We start from the raw sequence: 15838 nt of genomic DNA on the forward strand, positions 1-15838 counted from the left end.
TCCTCGGTGTACTTGTCAGTGTGAGTGGTTGTTTCTCTCTGTGTGCCCTGTGATTGGCTGGCAACCAGTTCAGGGTGTACCCCGCCTACTGCCCGAAGGCTCCAGTGGCTCTTGTGAGGAATAAGCGGTTAAGAAAATGGATGGATGAATATCAGGACATTTCCACAAACCATTTTGTCAGGATGGGGATGTGCTGCTTTGAGAGAAATAGTTTTTCTCCCCCTCAAAATAAAATGTCTTGCATGTGAAAAGTTTGTTTAAAAAAAAAAAAAAATACATAGTGAAAACCATACGAATCTGCGAGAGGTTGTTAACATTTACCATTACACCACCTCTTTCTTTCTTTCTTTCTTTCTTTCTTTCTTTCTTTCTTTCTTTCTTAATAGACTTTAAACTACATACCCAGGTACAAAGGAGACATAGGTGAGACATAGGTGAGCTGAAGCCTATTTCAACTGAATGCCAATCACAGGGCATGTCAGAACTGCGCAACATATGGTCCGGGGACCACTTCCGGCCTACTCAGTCTCTGACTGGCCCTCACAGTGACCATAAATTCAACATCCATCCATCCATTTTCTTGACGTTTCGTTTAACGTTTCCCCTATATTGACTGACTTTTCCAACTCCTCCAGCAGCTATTCCCTGCCCCCCAAAAACAGATGAACAAAAATGACAACAGTGGTCCTCGTAATCTTAACAACATTCTTATGTGCAGATGCGTGAACCACTATATACATCCAATCTCTGTACCGGTTATTCTCACTCGGGCCGCAGTGTGCTGGAGCCTGCCTAACAAAGTTGATTTTTGGCAAGGGGGGGATCCTCAACTGATCACCAGACGATCACAGGACACATATAGACAAATAACAATTCACACTCACATGCACAACTACAGCCAATTTAGTCTTCACTTGACCTACCATGCATGATTATTGAATGTGAGGGGAACCCAGTGTAAAAAAAAAAAAAAAAAAAAAAAAAATACACACAAGCACGGGGAGCATGCAAACAGGAAAGCCGGAACCTGGATTTGAACCCACAGCCTCTGAACTGTGTTCAGTATAAATACTTTGATTTTAGTTTTCCCGGTATTTTTTTACTTACTGAGTACTTATTTTATCAGACTACTTAATACTGTCACTTGTTACATTTTAACGTCAGTATATTTACTTTTTCAAAACAAGGTTATCACTGCTTTAGTTTAATTGCCTGACAACAATTAAAATAATAGATTAGACCTGGAAGAAAAAGCTATAGTAGCTGGTTCTGGGCTCCACCAATGATATGAAATATTACTTCTGGTACCTATATCTCAAATAGTGGCATGCAATTGGCTAGAAAGGGCGACATTCTGGGCAGTGGGTGGGTCAATTTGAACATTAGTTTACGTCTGTTCTGTACATGAAATGTATCATTAGTATTTATAGGAAGAATGTATGTTTCGATTTTACATTTAAACGAAGCAACTGTTTCTCAACACATATATACAGTATTTATAAAACCCGACTTTACCTTTTATATAGTTTTGAAGTGTAATGATATTATTTCCTCCAAAATCTGCCCGACTCAAGTCAAGTCGGACCACGAAGCTGAGACACCATCAAAGTCAAAGCTTCCGGCGAACCCATCATTCAAAACGTCTATTCTCCATAGCAACCGGTGGTAATTATGCTGTTGTTTGTTTCTTGATAGATTACTGCATCAGTCATACTCACATTTCTGTTTATATTCCTTTATGCGTAAAATTGTTGCGGTCTACAGCAAGCCTTGTCATTTGGAAAAGATGCGTTTGTACATGCAGCAATGTAAAAATTTGAAGCAGGTAATTTGTTTGCTAAAACAACGTGACCTAAATTCTGTCAGCTAGCAAAACGTGTGTCGCGTTTGACAGATCGTCAAAGCTAGTTTGCTCATATTTTTCAGCTTCGAAATATATAACGGTTACGTTTTGTCCTAAACTTTACTGTATGTCACACAACAGACAGGCGTCGACCTCTTTGCAGCATATATGCGTCACCTACGTCACACTACGTAACATAGGAAAAAGATCGTCGTGTCAATGTTCAAGTGAGTAAAATAAAAAATATATAAATTATTAATTTACTTTTATTTTCCCCCAATGCTTTTTGCCCCAATTTCTTGAAAAAAAGAAGTTTCGAATTGTGAGAGAATTACGGTGACTGTTTGATTATAATTATGATTAGAATGCTGTTAATGTCATGAAAGATATCAAACCTTTCTGACTGTAATGATTATAACGTACAATGCTGTACATGTCATGAAAGATCTGTCTGTCTGTCTACAGTTTACATACAGTATCCAGCATATATTTGGAATGTTTAAGCAATAAACATGTCCCCCCTAGAAAAAAAAAGAAAAAAAAGAAAAAAGTAAAACTCGAGCTCATAGTCTTGGTGAATAAATGTTGATATGAATAAATGTGCAACTCAGTGTTGACGTCAATCCTATGTCAGTGATCCGACTTCCGAAGTAAATGGAACACGACACCCATGATGATGGGAATTGGGCAGGGCTTGGAAGAGCACACTGCCTCTAGTTTTTACTGGGTAAAATATGTGTGCGTACACATGCCAGTTCTCTGCTCTGCTGCCTCTGACTTCCTGGCTCATGGAACTTGTCACTGTTTGCTTATTTATTTACTTATCTAATGGCATTATTGCATGTCTCATCTGCAGCTAACAAGCACAGTACTTGTGTTAGCCAATCATCTGATGGTTTCATGATCAGTGGCTTTTGAGTGAAAATAGAATAAAAACACGCTTGTCATAGCAGTACATAAAAGAAACTGCGGCCATTTACGTTGCATTAAATTTGAATGGCGATTGATTTGATAATTTCATGAATTTATTACAGCACAGATGTCAAATTCAATTTTACGTGGCCCACAAAAGCAAGTCAAGCATGTCAACGTCCATGATGTTTGCTACAATCTCTACCAAAATTTCTAATTGTCATATGTAATAAATCATAACGTTGAGCTATTGCAAGCATTTTCTTACCAAACCCTAACTTGAGTAATATTTGAACAAACTAATTCTTCTGATTTCAAAACTAACTTTCCACCAATTTGTTGGTATATGTAATAATATGAGGTGGTGGTTAAACATTTATATGGTTTCAGTAATAAAGGTCCTCCAAGGGAAACCGTAATTACATTGTGGTCCATGATGAAAAAAGAGTGTATATGTAATAATATGAGGTGGTGGTTAAACATTTATATGGTTTCAGTAATAAAGGTCCTCCAAGGGAAACCGTAATTACATTGTGGTCCATGATGAAAAAAGAGTTTGACACTCCTGTATTACACAGTGAAAGATAATATGGCATATTTTTTGGGGGGGCAAACCAACAAAACTACAGAAACAGTTTTCTCAATCTTCACTGAGCAAAGTCATCTATTTTACAAAAGTACAGAAGAAAAATCTTACAGAAAAATAAATAAATAAATAAATAAAAAAAAATCCTGAAAAAAGTATAACTGTGAAATGTGGGCCTGTTTATTTGAACACAAAAGCTGATATAGCCTGAAGTCACTAAGTCATGATTTCTTCTATTTAGTGCTGTCACTATCGACTATTTTTAGAATCGATTGATGTATCGATTATTCAATCAATTAGTCAACTAATAAGATTCATTTTAATTTTGCATTAACGTCTATTAAAAAGCTTTTTTTTTCTCCCTGATTAGTTTATTAACTAGTGATTGGTCTATATTTCGTATATCTTATTTCTATAGTGATTTTTTTTTTTTTTTTTTTTTTTTTTTGTGCATTTACGGCCCAATCAGAAGTGTGCGTCATCACCCCCACCCCCACGGGCAATCCGTCTTGAATGTCACTCTTTCCTCAAATCAACTTTTGCCATTGAAGTGAATGGAAATGCCATTAATCCGTTCCAATAAAAAAAGCACAAAACATTTTGATGTTTTAATAAGAAAACATCACGTTATACTGTACTAAAAATCATAAACAATTAAACAGAATAAGACAATTTGTGCATCATGAATAATTCTAGTGCTGTCACTATCGACTGTTTTTAGAATCGATTAATCTATAAATTATTCAATTGATTAGTTGACTAATCAGATTCATTTTAATTTTGCATTCAAGTGTATTAATAAAAGAAGCATTTTCCCCTCTGATTAGTTTATTTCGTACTTCATATTCATATCGTGATTTTTATTTTATTTTTTTACTTTTATTTTTTTTTTTATTTTTTTTTATAGGTGGTGACTGATGTACTACGTTATCAGTTCAGTCATTGTTTTCTGAAGTAAAAACAGATGTTTGCAAATGTCTTATTATGATTAAACACCAAAGATAATCAGTCTTCTTTCGTCAATTACTGTTGATATGCCAAAATTGGAGGATATGGACAATTTTAAATTAAAAAAATGGCTCTAAACAATTACTCGATTATTAAAATGGGGGTCAATTAATTTGATAATCGATTACCTGTCGATTAATAGATTAATTTTGACAGCTCTAATTCTGTTGTAAGAATGGCAATTGACCACTAATGATGTCTCACGGCACACTCTTGTTACATGGCACACTATTTGGCAATGAGTGGGATAACAAACAAAAACATTGAGAAATTGCTAAATATATTATAAAAAATCAGATTCCAGAATACAAGCAATCGTGTACTGTAAGTACATCGTTTTAAGAGACAAAACCATCAATCCCTTGCATGTGCTAATTTTTTTCTGTTAGTTAACTGTTTAATTCCTCCTGGCCTGATCAATTTCCATCTTTGCATGGAAATGGACGGCACATTCAAAGTCATTGGTTTACATTGAAGTCAATGACAAACGAATGGTTCCGTGCAATGTAAAAAGCTGTATACAAAGCAGGTAGGGGAAGACCAAAATAAGGAAGGCATAATCTAAAGCCCAACCACCACACCTAATAACACTGGAATAGTACTGGAATGCCTGACGATGGATATGGTGGAAGTTGCAGACTAAATAGACCAGAGAGGTGGGGGCAGAGAGGATAAAAAGACACCAGTGATACATATCGGGCAAGTGCCATCAGTCACAGCTGCAAGAGGAGCCTTGGAACAAATTCAAGAATCAACACTTAATGAGTAAAATAACTTACTGGTGCCATGTTCCCTCAGTGAGACATTGATCAATAACAGTAGTGAGTGAGTAGTGTTGTACCTATCATTTATAACCTACTAGTAAGTGTATATGTGTCTATAATAGCTGGTGAGGAGCTGGGTATTGTCAGATCTTTGACTGAATGGAGGTCAGTACAGGCTGTAACCTGTCTTGCACCAAAGTCAGCCGGGATAGACTGCCTTGACTGCACAGGACGTGTGGGAAAAGCAAATGCAGTGGTGCTAGAAAATTTACATACCTTGTTTAGGGGTATGTAGATTTATGAGTGCACTGTATGGGGAGACAAAAGTTGAATGGCACATAAAATACAAAACACAGTGGCAATTGTTTTGATATTTTCAGAGGTTGAAGTTGACATGAGTAGAGCTGTGCTTGGGAATTTTGGTGACGATTCATAGCATTTGTTAGGGATGCACGATAATACTATTTTTCAACCGATACAGATAAAGCAATCATTTAGAAAGTGCCGATGTCGATAACCGATAAGTAAGCCGATAACTCTTTCATTATTTCTTTATGATCTCGTTTATCTGTATGATGTCAAATTGGTTGATAATTGGCCACTAATTATCGGCGGATAGCTCTATTATCTGGTTTATCTGTATGTTGTCAAATTGGTTGATAATTGCCGATAATTATCAGCAACTTTCTCTATTATCTGGTTTATCTCTATGGAATCAAATTGGTTGATAATTGCCCATAATTATGGGCGGATTTATCCATTATCTGGTTTATCTGTTTAACATCAAATAGGTTGATAATTGCCGATAATTATCGGCAAATTTCTCTCTCTGGTTTATCTGTATGAAATCAAATTGGTTGATAAATGCCGATAATTATCGGCAAATTTCTTTATTTTCTGGTTTATTTGTTTGATGTCAAATAGGTCGATAATTGCCGATAAATATCGGCAAATTTCTTTATTATCTGGTTTATCTTTATGGAATCAAATTGGTTGATAATTGCCCATAATTATGGGCGGATTTCTCCATTATCTGGTTTATCTGTTTAACATCAAATAGGTTGATAATTGCCGATCATTATTGGCAAATTTCTCTATCTGGTGGATCTGTATGAAATCAAATTGGTTGATAAATGCCGATAATTATCGCAAATTTCTTTATTTTCTGGTTTATCTGTATGACGTCAAATAGGTCTATAATTGCCGATAATTATCGGCAACTTTCTCTATTATCTGGTTTATCTGTTTGACGTCAAATTGGTCGATCATTGCCGATAATTATCAGCAACTTTCTCTATTATCTGGTTTATCTTTATGGAATCAAATTGGTTGATAATTGCCCATAATTATGGGCGGATTTCTCCATTATCTGGTTTATCTGTTTAACATCAAATAGGTTGATAATTGCCGATCATTATCGGCAAATTTCTCTATCTGGTTGATCTGTATGAAATCAAATTGGTTGATAAATGCCGATAATTATCGGCAAATTTCTTTATTTTCTGGTTTTTCTGTTTGACGTCAAATAGGTCGATAATTGCCGATAATTATCGGCCACCGATATTGTTGTGCATCCCTAATTTTTGTGTCACCAAGTGACATGTTTACAGTTGTGCTCACAACTTTATGTTGTGAAACACTGTTGCTGATCCTGCTGACGAACTTTACATGATGCACAAAGACGTAAATTGAGGACTACTGTTTAATACATTACAGAGTACTGGCATGTCCTAAGACTGTATTGCGACTCGAGTCAACTCCCTGATTACATTGATATTGCAATATTCAGCAACTATATCACATATTGCATGTTTTTCCAATATCGTAGAGCCCAATTACTGATGTATTTACCTTGAATTTGGTTAGACATAATAATTATGTTTTGTACTTCCACGACCACCAAAGCTAATCGACACAGAGTCTGCTAATAACTCAATTGACTATCGGACTATCTCAATGTGATCCATTCTTTGTGTCCTCTACCTGCATAAAAAGTGTGCTCTGGAGATGATAGTTGAAGGGTAAGGCTCAAATATAAAATATACTCGGGGTGACTTAGATTCACACCGTCACTGAGTGGTAACAACCATCGTGGCCTGCACAGAAGTCAGGCCAATGCACTACTACACCATCAGAGACTTGGGTGAATCCTTCCATCCATCCATTTTCTCTATCTTCTCTTTTTATCATGTTCAGGATCACGTGTGACTATGGTTGAAAGGCGGACTACTTCCTGGACTGTCTGCAAATACAGACTTCCACCCATTCATACGTACCATCAGTGAGTGGGACTGAACTCGCGCTTCTTGCTCAGCAGTCGGGCAAATGTAACAACACCATCAGTGGCTTGGGTCAATCCCTAGGTAAATTATACACTCTCTCTCTCTCTCTCTCTCACTCTCTCTCTCTCTCTCTCTCTCTCTCTCTCTCTCTCTCTCTCTCTCTCTCTCTCTCTCTCTCTCTTTCGCTCTCTCTTTCTTTCTCTCTTTCTCTCTTTCTCTCTCTCCCTCTCTCTCTCTCTCTCTCTCTCTCTCTCTCTCTCGCTCTCTCTCTCTCTCTCTCTAAAAGTAGTGTGATGAACGAATAGGGACAGTCTAGTTTCACTCGAATGATTCAAACATGAAAAAAAAAAAGGTAAAGAGCAAAATTCAAAGCCGCTACTCTTCACTTTCAACACATATACACAACGAAAATATGAAAAAGGGATATTAAAAATAAACTCAAATGTACTGAATCAACACAAACTTTCCAGACAATACATGTCGGTTTACAGCACATCTGAAAGAATGACGGTCAATTCTTAGTCAAGGTGGAAATTATTATTGGAGTGGCCCTGAATGAAGTCAGAAGGATTTTATTGTTTCAGATTCCTGATTTTAGTCCAGCCCATTGCACTGTTTAGGCTGACTTTTGTGTAAACGATTTCCTGTCAGCAAAAACAAATAAATAAATGAATAGAGGAGGCAAAGAAGAAGAGACTAGCGAGTGTATTTTTAGGCTTGTAAATAAAACCAACGCAATGATCCATTTAGCAAATTTAGCATTTGTCTTCATTAGCTTGCTGCTGAGTTTGAGTCAATCCAAGCTGGCTGCAAGTAGATAAAAAGTCGTAAGCTTTGTTGCTAAGTCAAATAAAGTTCAGTAAAACCATATTTGACTCTAAGAACTATTTTGGAAGTGTGGCAGACACACAAGCACACAAAGGTATGTGGCACTTTTCTATGTCAAGGGTCTGCAACCTGAGGCTCTGGAGCCACGTGTGACTCTTTGGTCCCTCTCCTGTGGCTCCCTTTGGATCACAAAAAAAAAAAAAAAAAAGTAGAAATATTTATATTTTCATATACATAAAACATTCTTGAAATGACTTAATGGTTTGGATCAGGGGTGTCAAACATAAGGCCCGCGGCGTAAAGGGTTTAATCCGGCCAGCGAAATTATTTTGTAAAGATTAAAAAAAAAAATAAAAAATAAAAATAAAAAATAGCGAAAATATGCATATAGTTGACGTTTTTAAGTTATATACCATTATTTTACCGATGCGGTCCACTTGGTAATATATTTTCTTCCATGCGGCCCCTGAGCTAACATGAGTTTGGCACCCCTGGTTTAGATAAAAAAAAAAAATCTATTTAAAAAAAAATGTCAGAGCCCAAATTTGTAAGTCGTTAGAAAAAGAGAGATAAAAGGTAGATGAAAAAGTTATAAAAAAAATTACATAAAAACATTCAAAAAGTGACCATAAATTGTCCAAAAAGAAAGAGGAAAAGCAGAAAGTTATCATAAAATGGCTATGAAATTGCCAAAAATGTTAGAGAATTGAATAAAAAAAGACTGAAAAGAAAACGTTCAAAAAGTAACTATAATACCGTATGTCCGACAACAAAAAAGCAATCCCCCAAGGATGTACATAAAATTGCCAAAAATGTCGGAAAATTTATATAAAAAAGGCAGAAAAGAAAAAGCCATAAAATGTCGAAAAAGAGGCACAAAATGACCATAATGTGTCCATAAAATTGCCAAAAAAATGTCATACATTTGACATAAAGGCAGAAAATTTTAAAACTGAATGAAAATTAAGTTTGAAAAAATTTACTTTTTTTTTTTTTTTTTTAACACAAACACAGAAGATGAAAGGTTAGAAGAAAATAAATCTCATGTTATGGTCCAGGTCTAATTAGCGCTTGGTCCCCCAGTGCACATTAACACATTAACACACTGTTTCGTTCATCACAATGTTCAAATGTTTTGCGGCTCCAGACCGATTTTTTGACATTTTGGCTAAAATGGCTCTTTTGACAGTAAAGGCTGCTAATTTAATGGCAAACGCACTATTCTCTTTGTCTCCGAATCAGAAATATGTTAATCAAACTCCTAATATCAGCCATGAACCTCAGCACACATCATTGCAAACAACCATTCTCATTTTCGTATGTCAGTTAACTAAATATGTATGTTTTTAGAATGTTGGAGGAACGGTGCCGAATACCCTGAGAAAACCCATGAAAGCATGAGGAAAACATGAATAGGAGGGGCCTGAGATTGGAACCCAGAACCTCTTGACAATGTGGAAGACATGCTAGCTGCTACTATACCGTGCTGCTGCCACTAGGAAGTAAGTTTTGTGCAATAGATTGTCTAACACAAGTATGTTTTAATTTTTGAAATCCATCTTTGTTTGGATGGTGTGCTTGTGGGTATTTCTCATGTGTTTCTCAAACTGAAGGTTGGTTTATGTTGCCTTGTTTACTCTGAATTGTAACCTTCACATCTTCAGCAGCAGGTGTGCTTGGAGTCAACCACACATCCCATGCGTCCAGACTTAATGTGTTCGGCTTGTTGTTGTGCAATTAAATAGCTTCCATAAGGTCACTGCAACTATTATTGTTGCCAGCATGGACAGAGTGTGCCTACTGTGCCTGGTATTGTTAACACCTTTTGATTCTGTGGGTTTGTTTCATCATGGCAAAATGTGGTCCTTGAAACACCTCTGGTAAGGAAATTACCACACATGCAGTTTGCAGATCTTTTGCCAGTTGTTTTTGTCTCTCCCTTCCAAGTGATGACCACATAGGATTGGAAATGGGCTTAATTGACCAATGTTCAAACTTCCTTTTGCACATTTAAACCAAATCAAGCCCAATAGGTCACAGGATGAAATTGGGGGCGTTACAATGCATTTACATTTGTCTCTGCATTGGCGGACTAGCTATTTGGGCACTGTGATTTTTCTGAAAGGGCCGTAAAAATAAAAGGCTAATTTGGATAAAGAAAATTTCTTGTTTTTTTTCCTTTCCCAAATAGCTATAGGACTGGGGTGCATGAAGAAAATAAACTGATAAAGAATTTCAGCTTTGGCCTCATCTATGCTTTTAGCCTTCAGATGACTTTGGGCAAGAGGCGGGGTTACACCCTGGACCAATCGCAGGGAACGCATGGGCAAACAACCCTTCGCACTCATATTCCCAACTAAAGACAATTTAGCGACTTAGACTTGACTTTATTGATCCATTTGGGATGGCTCCCTCTGGGAAATGTACATGTCCAGCAGCAATAAGAACAGATAATAAAATAAAAAATAATTCAATCAATCAATAAACAAGTTTATTACACCAGAGATTGAATTAATAATAATAATAAAAATAAAATAAAAATCCAATCAATCAAAAAATAAGGTTATTACACCAGAGATTGAATTAATAATAATAATACTAATAATACTAATAATAATAATAATAATAATAAATAAAAATTCAATCAATCAATAAATAAGGTTATTACACCGGAGATTGAATTAAATAAATTAAAATACAGTAAAGTGCCATATTTGTGAAGTGAGGTGCACGCTACACCCCCCAGTGAGGAGTTGTAGAGTACAATAGCACGGTGGACAAAAGAGTGATGCAACATGCATGTTTTTGGAATGTTGGAGGAAGTCCATATTCCTGATGAAAACTAATGCAAGCATGGGGAGAACATGCAAAATCGACATAGTCAGGCCAGAACCCGGATTCAAATGCCCAATCTAAGCACTGTTAGGAAGCTATGCTAATCACTACAGGTGGGCACATCAATGGGTTTTTTGTCAGTCATCAACAGTCGGGACATCGTTCTGTCATCAATCCGTAACATATTTCAAGCAGAACCACATTTTAATCGTCAGTCTGTCATTCCTCAGCAAATTGGTCAATGTTTCCCTCATTTGAAGTAGGCATCCCTTATTTGCATCCATCCATTGGCCATTTTAACAAAATTGCTTGTTTATTGTTTTTCATCTTAGGAATATAGCCAAAAAACAATAAAACAATTTTTACTCATAATGACGCAGAAATGCTGAGTCATGCTTTTATCACAATATGACTACGTTACTGTGATTCTCTTATTACTGGCTTGCCCAAACACGGTCAGAAAGTTACAGTTAATACTATTAAAATGTCAGGATTTTAACTAACCCAAAAAAAGTGGCCTCTGCTTGAAACGCTGCACTGGCCACCAGTTTCTTTTAGAATTGATTTTGAAGTCCCTTTAATTGTCTAGAACGCTGTACATAAACAAACACTTGTTTACATCAGCGATTGCCTTTCATTTTATATCCCACACCCCCAAAGCGCCCATCAGTCTTCAACTGCTCGTCTTCCCAAAAAGATCTGGCTGGGATTAGTGTTGTTCCGATACCGTTTTTTGGACCCCGATACCGATTCCGATACCCAGCTTTGCAGTATCGGCCGATACCTAAGGTTTTTTTTTTTCCTCAACATGAAAAAAACTGTCCAGTCATTGGTTCAGAGCATTCAATGGCCAATAGGATATCTTAGATCGGCATGCAGTGAGCATGTCACATATCAGTGAATGTCGTGCACGAGCAAGACACAAGATGTTGCATCCAAAATCCTATATTAGCTTTGGAATTAATGGTAGTCACCGATACCGATACCACTGTTTTAATGCAGTATTGGCGCCTCTGCCGATACCAGTATCGGTATTGGAACAACACTAGGGCAGATGCAGCCTTTTGTTTTTATTGTCCTAAACTTTGGAAACAGCCTCCCTCTTAATCTTGGTGTTAAAAATGGATTGATTCTTTATAGGGGCCCTTTTATTGTAATGTATTTTAATGTGTATTGTATCTGTTTTATGACTTATGTCTTTTGGTTTTCTGTTTTTTATTTGCTTTATTTGTTTTATGGTACTTCTCTACATGAAAAGTGCTATAGAAATCAAATGTATTATTATTATTATTATTATTATTATTATTATTATTATTATTATTATTATTATTATTATTATTATTATTATTATTATTATTATTATTATTATGAACCACACAAATTATACATGGGCAGCATGGGCAGGGATGAGTGGTTAGCACGTCCGCCTCCCAGTTCTGAGGACTCGGATTCGAGTCCAGGGGCCCAGCCTTCCTGGGTGGAGTTTGCATGTTCTCCCCGTGCCCAAGTGGGTCTTCTCCGGGCACTCTGGTCTCCTCCCACATTCCAAAGACATTCTTAGCAGGTTAATTGGGTGCTCTGAATTGTCCCTAAGTGTGCTTGTGAGTGTGGACGGTTGTTCATCTCTGCCCTGCGATTGGCCTGTAACCAGTTCAGGGTGTACCCTGCCTACTGCCCAGAGCCAGCTGAGATGGGCTCCAGCACCTCCCGCGACCCTTTTGAGGAATAAGCGGTCAAGATAATGGATGGATGGATGGATGGATGGATGGACAAATTATACATACCTGTACTGTGCTGCTGTCTATGGTGTGCACCCCTTAGCCTGATGGTGGCAGTAGTGTGACACAGGTAGTAGCATTGATTGAGTAATATCAAGTTCAAGTAGACATTCAGCAAACTAACCTTGAACAGTGTACGCAGAGGCGAGAGAATATAACTGAAATAAATGGTTCCAGTGTCTTGGCAATTAAGTGCCATGCACATGCTTGGACAATGTGAAGTTTGTGCACCTCTTTTCGAGATAATTAAAAAACAAACATGAGATTAGTAAGGAACAAAAATGTTTTTTTTTTCAGACACTTGAAAATGAATTAGAAATGAACAATTTCCCTTTTTGCATCTTTATGGCCTTCATAGCGTTCATAGCGACGTCGCTTTTTGATCCTTCGATGTCGGCTCTTCCTATCATTGTGAAGCAGAATTCACCAAGCGTTGGATTGTTCACCCACTAATAGGGAACGTGAGCTGGGTTTAGACCGTCGTGAGACAGGTTAGTTTTACCCTACTGATGATGTGTTGCAGCTGATGTGTGATGAACTGTGCTAATATCGATGAGGTCTAATGAGTCGGAGTCAGCTGCAAAAGGCAATCAATAAGTGTTATTAAAAGTGAATGGATGGTTATTAGGGGTGTGCCAAAAAATCGATTCATATAAGAATCGAGATTCTCATTTATTAATCGAATCGAATCTAATCAATATTAATATCCAAAAATCGATTTTATTTCAATTAGAAATAAAGAAGAAGGGGAAAAGGCAGTTGTAGCCCACATGCTGTTTTTGTGGAAAAAGGCACTTAGAATACAAAATTAATAAATGTTTAAACAAAACAAAAAAAAGACATTTTAATGTCCCTAATTGTCATTTTGTCTTGCAAAGCAGACTGGAGTCGATCATGACAATGTTGTGCATATCTGTAAATTGAAGCAGAAATCATTTGTCAATCAAATCATTTTGAATCGAGAATCGAAAATCGATTCTGAATCGAATCGTAGACCCAAAAATCGTAATCGAATCGAATTGTGAGACAGTCAAAGATTCCCAGCTCTAATGGTTATAAATTGTTGATTTGCAATGAGAGAAATCCACTGAAAGAAAACCCAAAACTTTCTCCATTATGACCTTTGACATTTAATTTTGTATTTTGCACATATATTTACCGGTATTCGTATGTTGCTCAAAAGTAGTTTGATTCTGAAACAGTCCATTTGGATTTGGTTTATAATGTGAAGTAAAACCTTTATGAAATCTGACCTGGAGGAGACATATTTTATTTGAAAGGATTTTCAAACCGTGGAACATATTTTAAGAGAAAAGTGGGATATGCTGCTTGCAAGCACATTTTTTCCCCCTATGTATGTCACGGTGAGGAATGTACGTCAGCTTGTCTTTTAATTAATGTACGTCTCCATGTGACGAAGCAGTGTTGGAGCCTTCATTTCCTCATTTGTGTGTCTGTTGACTAATATTACATATAGCAGGTTTGGTGTGTAAGAATCGCCTGTAGTGATGTAGGACTTCTGATGTCTTAAGTTGCAGGCTATTTTTCTGTGTCATCATTTGCCCTTTTAACCTTTCTGAAGAAGCTCTACAAAGGTGTATGTTCTTTACTCATTTTGACTGCTTACATTTTTACAGTTGTGCTCATAAGTTTCCCAACAAGGGATAGTTGAGCACATTGCAGGGGGTACGTGGAAACACTTAATAATTCATTTCCCATACCTGTGGCACAGCTGTCTTTGTGTGTCAACTAACTCTCATTAAAGCTCAGATTATCGATGAAAAGAAAGTAACATTGCTATATTGAGTCTGAATATTATTCATGTTCAGGGTTTTGTTCCTGATATTTTAAATGCCTGTGTGCTGTCCTCGTAAAGTGAACTAAACTCTGGAGGCATGATACAAGACGTCCTTTTGTAGCTGTATATAAAATCAATGTTAGGCAGAGTGAAAACTGCACATGGATTCAAAGCAATCTTTTCTTTTTTTCCCCCGAACTACATAACTAAGCGGTCAAAGACTTAAAGGGGGCTTATTCAATGGAGCTACATTTTTTTGTGGTAAATGTTAACAAAGTCAGGTATATATATATTTTTGTTGTCCACATTTTTTATTTATACTTTCAAGGCAACATATTTTTTCATTTATTTAGACTTAAAAAAAGGGCAATGCCTTAAATGTTAAAATTAAGAAAACAAATCAAAATGATTTTCATTTACAAAGGAATAATTATCTGTGTGTCCTATTGTTAGAGAATCATCAAAACGTGTGAGTGATGGGGTATTCATATTGACAAAAAGGTTGGGGTGTACACTAACCAAAAAGGTTGGGAACCACTACCCTAGTATGCAAACTTATGAGCACAACTGTACATGTACAAGAGCTAAACGGCACTTAATGGCACCAACATTTTATGATTTTCGGCCCCAAGATTCACATCTCTACTCATGTCCATGCCAATCTAAAAAATATCAAAACAATTGTTCGGTATTTAGGATTTTTATGAGCATTAAGCCTTTTTTCTCACCATACAGTTTTACTGAAAAGTTTACATATCCCTACGTTATGTAAACTTTTGAGCACAACTGTACAACTGCAGATGAGTGGATTGACATGTGCAGAGTGGCACAGGTGGAAGTACCTAATTTTCAAAATAGAACTTATTCACAGGATTACGGAATCCTCCTACAGTCGCGTCAATCGCATCTAAAACGGCTGCTGTGGGATTTGTGAATACTCAGACTATGGTTATGACTATGATTCGGGTTAATACAAAATTCTGCTTTCTGAAAAATTCGGAATAACCTGTTTACGTGTGTGAGTAGACAGAGTAACTCTCTACATGGTATTGTGATCGACAAAGAAACCGGTCTCCTCCTCACTCTAAAAGCGTATTTCTACGCTGTGGCAAACTTTTTGCCATTTTCGTTTATCTCTGCTTTTCTATTTCCAGTGGGTAGCGCATGAGACGGCCACGCATACTTTCTGTACTCAAAAGACCAA

General features: G+C 36.7%; 1 protein-coding gene and 1 long non-coding RNA gene across 9 annotated transcripts in view; one reads left to right on the forward strand and one right to left on the reverse strand.

Annotated features, from left to right (window-relative positions):
• Window positions 1–1940, reverse strand: part of LOC144021250 (high affinity choline transporter 1-like) — a 93314-nt gene extending 91374 nt beyond the window's left edge. Inside the window, exon 1 of one of the 6 annotated variants that reach the window (XM_077525374.1) lies at window positions 1719–1940. The gene's annotated coding sequence lies outside the window, so the exon portion shown is untranslated. Of the gene's footprint in view, window positions 1–1515; window positions 1644–1718 lie in introns of those variants that run through there. The other 5 variants (XM_077525371.1, XM_077525372.1, XM_077525376.1 and 2 more) reach the window with 5 other exon arrangements.
• The window catches only part of LOC144021251 (uncharacterized), a 41859-nt gene continuing 27483 nt past the window's right edge, over window positions 1463–15838 (forward strand). The window contains exons 1-4 of one of the 3 annotated variants that reach the window (XR_013284083.1): window positions 1605–1665; window positions 1985–2070; window positions 7310–7476; window positions 9574–9725. This is a non-coding gene — a long non-coding RNA (uncharacterized LOC144021251). The other 2 variants (XR_013284084.1, XR_013284085.1) reach the window with 2 other exon arrangements.

Source organism: Festucalex cinctus, chromosome 6 (genome assembly GCF_051991245.1).
Source record: "Festucalex cinctus isolate MCC-2025b chromosome 6, RoL_Fcin_1.0, whole genome shotgun sequence".
Taxonomy (NCBI): Eukaryota; Metazoa; Chordata; class Actinopteri; order Syngnathiformes; family Syngnathidae; genus Festucalex; species Festucalex cinctus.